The sequence below is a fragment of the Crocuta crocuta genome, unplaced genomic scaffold (genome assembly GCF_008692635.1).
Source record: "Crocuta crocuta isolate KB4526 unplaced genomic scaffold, BGI_CrCroc_1.0 scaffold174, whole genome shotgun sequence".
Lineage (NCBI taxonomy): Eukaryota > Metazoa > Chordata > Mammalia > Carnivora > Hyaenidae > Crocuta > Crocuta crocuta.
In genome coordinates, this window is record NW_027530330.1 from 3,052,113 (window position 1) to 3,065,395 (window position 13,283).

At 35.2% G+C, this 13,283-nt stretch overlaps 1 pseudogene; it reads right to left on the minus strand.

Annotated features, from left to right (window-relative positions):
• Window positions 1–2,074: 2,074 nt before the first annotated feature.
• LOC144232795 (large ribosomal subunit protein uL6 pseudogene) lies at window positions 2,075–2,728 on the minus strand (annotated as a pseudogene).
• Between the last annotated feature and the right edge of the window lie 10,555 nt (window positions 2,729–13,283).

The following is a 13,283-nucleotide window of genomic DNA, read 5'->3' on the forward strand; positions in this document are numbered from 1 at the left end:
TCCCCATCAAGTAATTAACAAATCCATCATCTCACTGTTTTCTTTCTTTCTCTTTTTTTTTTTTTTGTGAGAAGATTTCAGTTCCACTCTTTTAGCAAATTTCCATTATACAATGTGGTTACCATATGATCATCATATGATCATCAGAACTTATTCCTCTCCTAACCTAAAGCTTTTACCCTTTTACCCATCTCTCCCTATGTCTTACCCCACCCACCGCCTCAGCCCTTGGCAACCATTGTCTACTTTGTTTCTATGAGTTCAACTTATTTTTTAAGACTCCACATAAGATTTATCTATTTAGGATATCCTTTGGGAAATCCATCTCTTAGTTTCATTGACCTTTTTATTGTCTTCTTAGTATTATTTCCATTCATACTTTTGTTATTTCCTTCCTTCTGATAACCTTGGGTTTAGTTTTTTCTTCTTTTTCTAGTTCTTGAAGTGTAAAGTTAGGTTGTTGAAGATCTTTCTTTTTTTCTTAAAGTAAGCATTTATTTCTACAAATTTCCCTCTTCAGACTGCTTTTTCTGTCTGCTTTTGCTATTTGCTTTTACTGCATCTTGTGAGTTTCGGCATGTTTTATTCCCACTTTCACTTGTCTCAAGATATTTTTTTTACTTCTCGTTTGATTTTTTTCTTTGACCCATTGGTTGTTCAGAGCATATTGTTTAATTTCCACATATTTGCAATTTTTCCAGTTTGCTTCTTGTAACTGACTTTTAGTTTCATGCCATTGTGGTCAAGAGAGAAGCTTGATGAGAGACATTTGATATGACTTCAATCTTCTTAAATTTAGTAAGTCTTGTTTTGTGACGTAACATATGATCTATCTTGGAGGATGGGCCATGTACACTTGATGATAATGTGTATTCTGGTGCTATTGGATGGAATATTTTATAAATGTCTGTTGAGTTCATCTGGCATAATGTGTAGCTTAGGTCCAATGTTTCTTTACTAATTTTCTCTCAGACTGATTTGCCCATTGTTCGAAGTGGGATATTCAAGTCCCCTACTATTATTGTATTGTTGTCTATTTCTCTCTTAAACTTTGTTAATATTTGCCTTATATATTTGGTGCTACCATATTGATTGAAAACATATTTACTATTTTTATATCCTTTTGATCAATTGATGCCTTCATCACTATATGATGACCTTTGTCTCTTATTGCAGTCTTTGTTTTAAAGTCTATTTTGTCTGATAGTAAGTGTAGCTACCCCTGGTTTCTTTTGGTTTCTATTGGCATGGAATATCTTTTTGCATCCCTTCACTTTCAGTCTATATGTGTCCTTACAGCTAAAGTGAGTCTCTTGTAGGCTCTGTGCCTGGTTGGGGTTTATAGTGAGAGTGTGCCTCCATCTTCTCTATCCATTTTGAGGCGGGTATTTTCTCATTTGCCAATGTGTAAGACTCCCTCAGCTAGCTTCTGGATTTCCTGCATTAGGTAATTGATCCATGTGTTTTTATACATTTGGCATGTCCCAGGGAAGAGGAAAGTTCAAGATACTCTTACCACCTTAATCCAATTAGCTTGGTTTTGTTGCATTTTTTTTAAACAGTGTAAATAACATTGCCTAGAACTTGCTGAGCAACTAGTTGGTACTCAATATTCAGTTTTCGAATAAATCAGTACAAGCTTCACTTTGTACTAGACATTTCAATCTTTTAAATTTGTACCTAAGCTACAGATTGATAATTTCTAAACTCTCTATTGGTTCTAAAATTGCATGACTCTAACATGAACATGTGCTCAGTCTGCTTAGTGATCCCTTTCCGGATTCACTGCAGCCAAGTTAGTTCATTGCCCTCTTCTTTCCTTCCAGAGCTCTCCATTCTTGCTTATAATATTAACATTAATCATAATATTTTACCACAAATTAGACCAAGAGTTAATCAAGGGTAGGGTGTGTTTTTGTTTCTTCACATCCTTGCTATAATATACGATGGTGTCTAGCACTCATAATGTTAGGTTTTCAATAAATACTGATTCAGTGGGTGAGACTTTGATAAAACAATAGCTTGTTTTATTTTTTCCCCAAATCAATAGAGCCTTTATTGCATCTTCAAAATATTACAAACAAGTCTGAAAAATCATCTGGGATCTTTCTGTTTCTGTAGCTGGACAACTTGGATCTTCATCATCAACCTGCTGAACTGTTTCTTTTTCAGAAACATAGATACTATCCAAAAATCTTATGATATCCTTGCCTTTAACTGTTGTGACTTGCTGAACCAAAGCAGCTAAATGTGATACAAGTTCAATGTCATTTCCTTCAAGAATTAGCCCCTCTTTCTCGGCTTGATATACAAAACAAGCAACACCTGGCCTCATATGAACCCTGCGTATGTATTTTTCACCCAAGATATTTCAGATTTCAACAAGACGACCATTCTCCTGAATAACAATGGGGAAGTGATGTGGAAGCGAGCATGCGCAGTCCTCATCTTGTAACAGAAGCCCCGTGTAACACTCCTGATCATGTTCTATACATGACTACAGATAGTAAAGACAGTAGCCCCTTCTTTTCTATTTCCCCACCGTTTGTCAACTCTGAGCCTCTTTTTTTTTCTTTCCAAAAAGACTGAATTCTACACTGATGTGATTCAAGTCCATTCGCAGGGTTCCTCTGGGGCCCTTCACGATAATGGCGCATCCCTTCAGAGTGATGTGGACATTTTCTGGAATGTCAACAGTCTGATTGCTAAGAATGGTCTTTATTCTCATAGTAGATGTGGCAAAAAGAGGCCATCTTTCAGCATCACACTCTTGTAGCCCATCTCTTTGTTTATTTTTTTAACATCCACCTGAAGAGCATAAATGAGAATATCTCTATAGTAGGTCATTGAGAAACTATTTTACATATCCACTATTCTCCAGCAACCAAGCAGCAGATTTTTTTCTTCTCTAGCATGTTTTCCTTTGGAGGAATTTAAAAATCATCATATCCTATACTGGACTGTTAGGAAATTACAAGTATCATTTAAAAGGGCAGAAACGTATCTACGTCTGACCAGATAAATAAATAAGAACTAATCCTAAAGGTTTCAAGAAATAGATATTGCCTGAAACCCCCAGTTTTTTAGTTTATTTCAATAATTTTTTGTAAAGAAACAAACTAGGAAATATCTATCACTGAACATCCTTTTAATTGTTTAAATAATAATATTTTAAGAAATAAAAGACATAACTTTGTAGAATAAAATAAATTTTAAGGAAATTTAGTATAATCTTAAACAGCAAGATCTGTGTATGTAGTTTTATTGTACATCTACAAGATAAATTTGTACTTCAGTAGTTATTGCAATACAAAATATAATTATTTTTCAAAAGAATGAAATTGAAACATATTTAGTTTGATCTTATCATTCTTTTCCTAAAACTTAGCTGTTGTGCATATAGAATAAACTAAATTTATTTGCAGCTGAATTTTCTCCTCTTTGAAAATATTTCACCTTTACTGAAGCAAAAAACAGAGTTCTCTTTAGTTCATGTTTTGTTTTTTAACTTTTCATAACTAAAATTACTGACTCATCCTAATTGTGTGTTCCAGATATATTCAAAAAGTAGAAAATCAAAATACTAATAGTGCTCACAATCTGAACATATGCTTAAGTTAAAGGAAGATCTTACTAGAATTTATTCAGCATTTACACTCAAAGTCAAAAGAAAGTTGAGGGATAGGGCTATTGAAAATAGTCCTTGTTTTTGAGAGAATTTATGTTTTTTATCACAACTGAAAAGGATAAAATCAAAAGCCTTATTTCAGAATGTCTTCTCAGGGCACATAGGTGGATCAGTTGGTTGGGCATCTGACTTTGGCTCAAGTCATGATCTGGTGGTTCATGAATTCGAGCCCCACAGTGGGCTCTGTGCTGACAGCTCCGAGCCTGGAGCGTGCTTCGGATGCTATGTCTCCCTCTCTCTCTCTCTGCCCCTGTCCCGCTCACACTGTCTCTCAAAAATAAACATAAATAAATATATAAATAAATAAATGCCTTCCCTAAGCCAAACAAAACTATGCTCTGATTGGAGGATTTAATTACCAGAACTACTCAAATCAATATTTTCTAAATTTTCCAAAATGATGAATTGCTATCATATAAAGCTTTCCTCTAAATACCTCAATCATTTCTTCTAGTGAAAGTAGAGGACTTTGGGAGCATCGCTCTAGATCATCCCCAAGCTCTGTTGGACACTCACACTTACTGTAATATCCTTTATCAAGCAACTTCTACCATTGTGTATCAAGTTTTAAAGATCAAAACTCTTGTTTCCTTACGTGAAGAATTAACAGACAGCAAAAATAAAAATAAAATAAATGTCACTAGAGTATGAAAAGTGTGCTACACAGAGTGACCTAGGTTTTGTAGAGCTGAAACATTCTATTTGAGGGATCATTTTTATGAAAGAGATTATAAAGTTATAAAATTAGACATATATGTGAATATTAGAATGGGAAAATAAATCATGAAAAACTGCAAAATTTTAAAAAGCTTAGTGCAAACTATGAGATCAGCTAATTCTAATATTGAGACCAGTCTTTTCTCCAGTATAACTTACTGAAATTTTATTTCAGTATTGATCATTGAGAAAACTTTCATCTTCACAACTTGTTATTGGTAATGCAATAAAAATATTTAGGGTTGGTATCCAACTTTGAAAAACTTTTACCAAGTTTCTTTCATAGAAATAAGATTTCAGGGGCTCCTGAGTGGCTCATTCAATTCTTGACCTCAGCTCCGGTCTTGATCTCAGGGTTATAAGTTCAAGCCCCATGATGGGCTCTGCACTGGGCGTGAAGCCTACTTAAAAATAAATAAGTAAATAAGAATAAGATTTCAGGCATTTCAAATATGCAAAGGTACATTGACCATCTCACATTCTTTGAGTTTATACCACATATTTGTCATGGTTTGTCACAGATGCCTTCATTGCTTTGCTGTCAGTAGGAGTTTCATGTTATCCTCATCAGACTCAGTAATGATGTCTAATCAGCAATAAATTTAAGTCCTTTTCTAATGGATTCATGTGACTTATTCTTTTTCACTAATTTGATTATCTGACAATTCTGTAGCTATTCACTCTCTTGCCCTGGAAAATATCTCACTCTTACTAAGTTACAATTTTAGGTATGATCTGAACATGTTTACACTTTACTTCTCATTGTCAAAATAATATTAGGTAATTTTAATTAATTTACTTAATTATTCCTCTCCCTTTTCCTTTTGTTTTCATATTTTATTATTTTTACATGAATTTTCTCGAATTTATAAAAATAAATGTCTCAATGTATCTATAATTTCTCACTTGTTGGATCAAAGCATTCCAAAAAGTATTTCCATAAAATAGCTAAATGTCTCCCACTTAGCCTTATCCTAAAAATGCTCCAGTGACTGCATTGAGTTCAGTAGAGCAAGACTCAAATCATAACTAATTGTAATTTAACTACCTTTTGCTCTACGGTAGATATGCATTTACGGTATAGAAAAATGGAAAGGAAAACCAAATTGTGCTAAGTAAGCTCAAGGAAGTCATCACAAGGTAGATGAATATTGATGCTGACTCTTAGAATAGAAGGCCATGAGGTAGGGAAGACAGTGGGCAAGAATTTGTGCAAAAGTTGAAAGCCCCACAGCACTAACTACAAACTTAAGGTTCTGGCCCTCACATCACCATTTTTTTCTTCTAGTTAGTTATCCAGGATCCAGGATCCTTGTTTCCCAATTCCCACCTACTCACGTACCGTAGCACTTGTGATTATTGTAATTTAAGGTCAGTTAAAATAAGCCATGTGACATACAAATTTCTAGGTGAATATAGAATAAAAGCACTTTATGATTTTGGTATAGAGCATGAGAAGAATATATTTGAAACATATGAAACCATGAAGGACAGGTTTGTTTTCAAGTCCATGATACCAAAAGAGAACCATGTTCTGGAGACTTGAAGGAGGCCATTTGTGGAAAATGAAAGCACACTTATTCCATGGGCTTCATCAACCTGAAAGGTGGTAAACATTAAAACCAAAGGTTTCAAGATAGCTTAGATGACATCATGGATGAAAGATAGATAGATAGATAGATAGATAGATAGATAGATAGATAGATAGATAGATATAGATAGATATAAATGGTATCTACTTCTAATAAGCTTCTAATGTCTACTCTTTGTGACAAATATCAAAGAAAAGAGATGCCATCCTCTCCACATATGTGATCTTATTAAAGTCAGATGCTCTGGAGTTGGATGGGTTTTTGGGGAGACAATATGATTCTGATGTTTTTAGTTTCTCAAACATCTTTAACGCCTCTTAGAAAAATAGATATCAACATCGAATTTCAAATATTCGATGCACATATCATTTCTTTTTTGATCAATATGATGCTTGATGTTATGTTTCAGCTTTATTGGGCCACACAATGCCCAGATATGTGGTCAAACATTATTCTGGGTATATCTGTGGTAATGTTTTCAGATTTGGAGATTAACATTTGAGTCAGTAGACTGAGTAAAGCAGATTACCCTCCCCAGTGGGCCTCGTCCAATCAGTTGAAGCCCTGAATAGAACAAAAAGGCTGACACTCCCATGAGAAAGAGGCAACTCCTCCTGCTCGACTAGGTGGATCATTGGTCTTTTCCCAGCTTCAAACAAACTGAAATATTGTCTCTTCTTGGGTCCTAATCTTACCCCTCCTTTCTCTTGATCTCAGGCCTTCAGACTTGGACTGGAACGACATCAGAGACTCTCATGGTCTCCAGCCTTCTGACCGAAGATTCTGGGACTTCTCAACATCCATTTTTGCTTGAACCAGTTTCTTATAATAATTTTTTTCCCTCTCTCTCTGTAGATATATAGAGGTATACAGATAGGTAGATCTAGAGAGGGATTTGTTGTGTTGATTCTTGTTTCACTGGAGAACCCTAACTAATACAACTGATAGAAACATTCAGAATTTAATAGGTATCTAAGAAAAAAATATCTAAGTTAATACTCACATATACTTAATCTAGTCTGTATGTTTGGCCAGAGATATGTGGCATAAGGGAACAAAGGCAAATTTCATCTATCAACATACAGTCACGGAAGTTAAAGTTGGCCCACTCTGAAGATAAGGAATATGATATACAGTGAGTTTAAACATTTTCCCAAAGATATACAGCAAATTGGTGACAGACTCAGTAGCACACCTTTTCTGAATTCTAGACTAGTGTTCTATCTAGCCTTTATACCAGGCTATTAATTTCACACTTTATTCTTTTTACCCTTCAGTGGTTTAAAATGTAAAATGATCTCTGATGCTAACTCACACTCCCTACTTCATTTACGGTATATCAATCCTTTCTTTAGAATGAGTGTGTTCTACTAAACAAGACAGGTCCTTGGGCTAAACAAGAAGTATGCTTATGTTTTGGGGAAGGTATGGCAGTGAAGGGTCAGAAGAGATGAGCAGAATGCCTCTGGCTCATGAGAGTCAGTCACAGAAAACACTTTGTTGTCCACTCTAAGATGGGAAGGGCGTAAATATTGAGCTGGTGCCAAGGTACTCAACTGCAAGGAGCGGGAAGGGGATCAGATGCCAAACCCCACAGAGAGGCATTATCCTGGTAGCCTCCTTAAACCACCCCATCTCCAGAGAGGGCTCTGATGACCTGAACATGCCATAAACAAAGTGGATACTGCCACTACTAAGAAGCACAAAAATTTGTTTCAAGACACCTTCCCTGAATATTCTTGTATGAGGCTTTCACTGTGCATCAGCGAACCACTTTTGGTAAATTTCACCACTACATTATTCAATTTTCACATCCTTGGAAGTCTCACTCAATATTTAATGATGCACTGGCTTGGCAAAATAAAAGAAACTGTAGATTATTCCTGCAAAACACATCTGCTTGCTCCAGAAAAAAAAAAAGTATGGAAAGAAAAATAAGACATTGATTCAAATTTCCCTAGACAGCTTCTAAAGCCAGTTGAAAAAAAAATCATATCAAAGAATACTTTCTAATTTCTAAGAAAGCAAATAAAACAGTCATTTGGTAAGTGTATTTATCACAACTAGCTATAGATTTTTAGTTAAATCTATAAGTTTTATTTGTATAACTGATAGGTTCAGTATATTGTCCCTATTCTATGATTTTGAGCAAGATTCGAAAGTTTAAATTATTATAGATGTTTAAAGTTGTTGTATGCTTTGCTGTGATTAATTTTACCTTGGGTCCTGGTCAGAAATGCACCTACCACCCATTACAAGTGTTCCTATGGGAAAAACCAATCTTTTTGACAATGGAATAAGTCATGACAATTTCCATGAACATCCTCTAGTGAAAAACAAGGAGAGCTTGTTATGTGCCTCCACCACATAGAAAGGACCAGAGGGAGCAATATCCTAGTGTTTACTTTGGATAAATCATTCAGGTTTTATGAGTCCTTGCCTAGATCCATTCCCTATGTCAGAACAAGCCATGTGTCCCTATGGGGGTTTCACAGTCCTGCAGGTGCTGCCTGTCCATAAGCAGGAAGGGCAATATCCGGGACTACTTATAGGAAGCATTTGACATCGTCTATGGTCAGTAAGCTGTGAATCCTAGGATATATTCAAGAGCTAGTGATTAGTGAACCTAACTGTAGACTCACTTCTGATGCCTCTCTCTTTGGGGGTAAATGAGGGATAAATCTAGGTGGGCACATAAATGGAATCAAATCCTTAATCTGGATGGTGGTGAGATATACAAAAAGAGAAGAAATTTTGTTAGAAATATTGAGGTAATGGAGAATAAACTATATTATATCCACAAAAGTTTTTTTCCCAGAAAAATCTGTTGTTTAAAAGGTGTTGTAACGTCTAGATGTTTATTTTCCTACTCATTGCTGTCATAAAGCCAAAAAAACTAAATAAATACATCAAGACTTAAAAAATTAGTCTCAAGACTTTCCTTCCCACGTGATGCTAACTTTCATTCCTACCCATTACACCACTTAATGGAACCTATCTATCGGTTTCTTATCAGGAGTCTTGGAAATCTAACAGCAGATATTGATTGGTAAATGAAATGGAAAATCTTGTAAAAGATATGGGGTTTCATGAAGTCCATGAAAGTGATTTTTGGAGGACTGCTTTTACTAGATGCACAAAACCTGACAATAAAAATTTGGCTGGTTTACTCTAGTTAATAAGTGGGGAAAAATTTTGCCTCAAAAGAAAATGAGTAAGCATGAAACGGTTAAGAGAGGATTAGGGGGAAAGAGGATTTGGGAAACTTCCACTTTTTTCCCCAAAATATTACAAAATAGCTTTATTCTATGCAGACACTTGTTTTCAGTTTCCTTATCTGAACATGAAAAGGGGACTTCCCTATGAAAATGAAGTGAGAATAGAAATTTACTTCCTATTCTGCATAGAGGTTCACCCACCCAGTGATTGGTAACATAAAATAAGGGTTAGGGGGCCTGGATGGCAGTCAATTAAATGTCTGACATTTGATTTTGGTTTGGTCATGGTCTCACAGTTCTTGAGTTCAAGCCCCACATTGGGGTCTGTGCTGACAGTGCCAAGCCTGCTTGGGATTCTCTCTTTCCCTCTCTCTCTCCCTCTCTCACTTTCTCTGCCATTCTCCTGCTCTCTCTTTTTCTCTCAAAATAAATAAACAAACTTAATAAAAAAACAAGGTTGAGAGAAGATACCAGAATATTAAGAGAAAAGGTGAGGAAACAGGAGATATGTAGTTTGAAAACCATATTTAGTATGATATATATTTGAAATTTTGCAAAGCAAACAAAAATATTTTGTATTATCAGAATAGTATATAATAGAAACCACAAAAATAAAGCTTATGAAATCTTCACAAGTGGAAATATGCATTTAATACTATGAGTTTAAGAAGGTTTATCATAATTAAAAAGAAGGGAAATTTGAAAATTTTTTCTAAGATACATATGTAAGCAGGCAAAAATATTTTAAAGTTGAGAGAAAAAATATAAAATACATTTGGTCATATGAGGTTTGACCAAATTATTCACTCTTGTCATTTCCTCTAATAAAATGATAAATAAGCAGATTCAAAGGTGGTGGATCTATTTTGACCTTCTCGCCCCTCCTACCTGGATACAGAACCTAGCCTCCAAAATTGACTCCTTTATTTGATGAACAAGGATGGCCAGGGAAAGGCAAACACACACATAACCTCTTTGCAAGCTCAATCTATGTTTCTATGTTCCTATGAAGAAACCCTAGTGTTTAAGGCAAGTCATGTATTTACATTGGTCTTAACTATATTTATAAAAGCAAAGCAAAGTTCCCCCCTTGATCCTATAACTCATTCTGGGTTCTGGGAGGTTTGTATAAAGGTCAGCTGTCATAATTGTTCATTTATGTGGGAAAGTATTTTAACGTTTTTATTGAGATCTTGGGATTCCTGATACAGGGATATATATGTGTATATATGTGTGTGTGTGTGTGTGTGTGTGTGTGTGTGTATACACATTTATATATATTTTACTAAATGCTTTAGACAGGCTAGGAAATAGTACAGGATTTAAGCAACAGAATTTTGAAGCTAGACCAGACCTTAGAGGTCATCCAGTTTCTTCATTTTTATAAATACAGAAATTAAGGCACAGAAAATGAGAGCCCCAAGCTCATGGTTACACAGCAACACTGCAAAGTAAAAGCAAAGACTGTAGGATCTATAACCCCAGGCAACTGCATGTAAATCATTACTCCACCATTTAGAAGTGTGAGATACTGGGCATATCATCCAATTCCAAAGAAAGATATTTTAATGTCATTGAAGTTAAATCATTTATCTTTCTATAAGACTAGGACTATAATACCTAGTTTTTAGGATTATTGATAGAGGTATAGATAATATTTAAAAATGTTTTTGAAATGTTAACTATTTTTACTGACTAGACAAAATTCTAAAAATCCTGAATCTCAGCCTTTTTATCCAAGAGTATGACGTCAGTATGAGCTTTAAAAGTCTGATTCGGGGTGCCTGGGTGGCTCAGTTGGTTGTGTCCGACTTTGGCTCAGGTCATGATCTTGCAGTTCCTGAGTTCGAGCTCCACGTCGGGCTCTGTGCTGACAGCTCAGAGCCTAGAGCCTGCTTCGGATTCTGTGTCTCCCTCTCTCTACCCCTTGCCTGCCCCCACTCTGTCTCTCTCTCAAAAATGAACATTAAAAAAACTTTTTTTTAAGTCTGATTCATATTTTTCAAATCCTTTTAATAAAACCCTCCTATTTCTTGATAATGTTCTCCAACAGTGTCATAATTAGGCTGAGATCATTGTTTGACATAGAATGGGTCTTATCAGTATGGTCAGAATGCTCCAGGAAAATTATGCTAATAATTCAGGAAATGCGGTATGCTATGGCTCTAAACTAAAGAGAAGCAGAGTTTATGAACATCCAAAAGATTTCTGAAAAATCCTGCAGGAAAAAAATCTGCACATACTAGCTTAACCAGTTTCTGTGCACACTTAAAAAGTAATACCTACTAGTATCTCCATAGACTTGTGTTACTTGGACAAACTCCTCCCCCAAAATATCTTACAAAAGTGGTGCTGAAGGCCCAAGTTAGCTGAAATAATACAGACAACTGCAAAATAATGGTTTTAATTCCTTCTAAGTGTTGAGTATGTAAAATATCAAGTCAATTGATTTATTTCTACTTTGAATATTTCATACACAGGGCTAGGAGATAGGAGAATATGGGGAGTCTGACGGTAGGATCCAAGTTTTACCCTGGGGTGTACGATATTATCAGTGTGCAAAATGACACTAAATTGCTTACTTCAAAATGGTTCTGTTTATTATGTGAATTTCAACCTCAATGAATTATCTTTGTAAATTTCACAAATACTAAAAACTTCAACTTGAAAGTATTAAAACCTAAATAGTTCAAGTGTTGTGTGAGAAATCGACGAAAAGTTTTACAGACTTAAAATGTGTATTATCACAAGTATCAAATCATTATGTTGTACACCTGAAAGTAATATAATGCTATGTTGATTAGACCTCAATTTTAATTACCAAATCAAAGGAGAAGTTTTCTAAATGGTCCCTAAAATGTCTGTATTGTATTTTATAAAAAAATAAAAATCAATATGCCTTTTAAGCCCTGAAATTGCAGAAGCTATATAATAAAGTCAATACTAGAGGGAAAAAAAGGTATTTTCTACAGGTAGCTAATATTTTACAGGCAGATTACAAACCATCACAAAACACATATTGACAGAGATTGACTGTGGCAGCCGTAACTTAATCTCAGCAGTCGTGATCTCAAACCTCTTGAGTCTCACTTCATGGTTTATGATATAGTTACATCAATCCCTCAATAGAATTACAGCTTTGTCACTAATCTCTCCCTATCAGTTATCCTGTAAGGAAGGAAGCTGCGAGGCACCACTAGAAAGAGGCAATGGCATGAATGATTGCATTCAGTCTCTTTCCACAACAATATCTGTAAGTCTGAGAGTGATAAATGGCACCCAAGTTATAAATGAGCAACAAGGTCAGTAGCACCAAACAGCCAAGAGTTCAAAGAAAAGTCACAATTCTGATGGGTTCAAGAAAAGGCCACATACTGCTGGCGTGCATCAGCAGAGATAAATCCTCAGAGATGCCTTACTGCAATTACAAAACAGAATTAGAAAAGCCTCTTATTGAGGAACTGAGATTTTTATCCAGGAATTGAACAAAGACATTTATTAGCATAAAAATAATTGTTTTCATGGAAAAAAAAAATAATGGATTGAATAACATTCCATGACCAGTCAAGGATCTTGGTGGAAAATGTCTTAAAAATGTTCAATAATTCTTTGACACTGAAATATATGTAACTGAAAAGCACTAATTTTCTTCTTGGTCTCTTCTCCTTAATCTCTTAAAGATATCTATAGAGACCAGAAGAGACATGGCCTTTCTAGAATTGTTTTAGGCTTATCCTTAGGTGAATGTGATTTTTCTTTATAAATTAAAATATACAAATCTTCTAACAATATCACAAGTTAAGTATCAGGCTCTTGATCTCACCTCAGGTCTTGTTCTCAGGATTTTCCTCAGGATTGTGAGTTCATCCCTGCATTGGCCTCTCACTGGGCATGGAGCCCACTTAAAAAAATCATTGAGTTCCTGATGTCTACTTCTTTCTGCTTAATAATAAGTTCCAATAGCTCAAATAGTTACTGTAGCGTCTAGATCTCTCATTGGATGGGCTGTAGTCCTCAAAGTTTTATGCTCTATAGATTTGTAACAGATTTCAATAATCTTTGCTATAT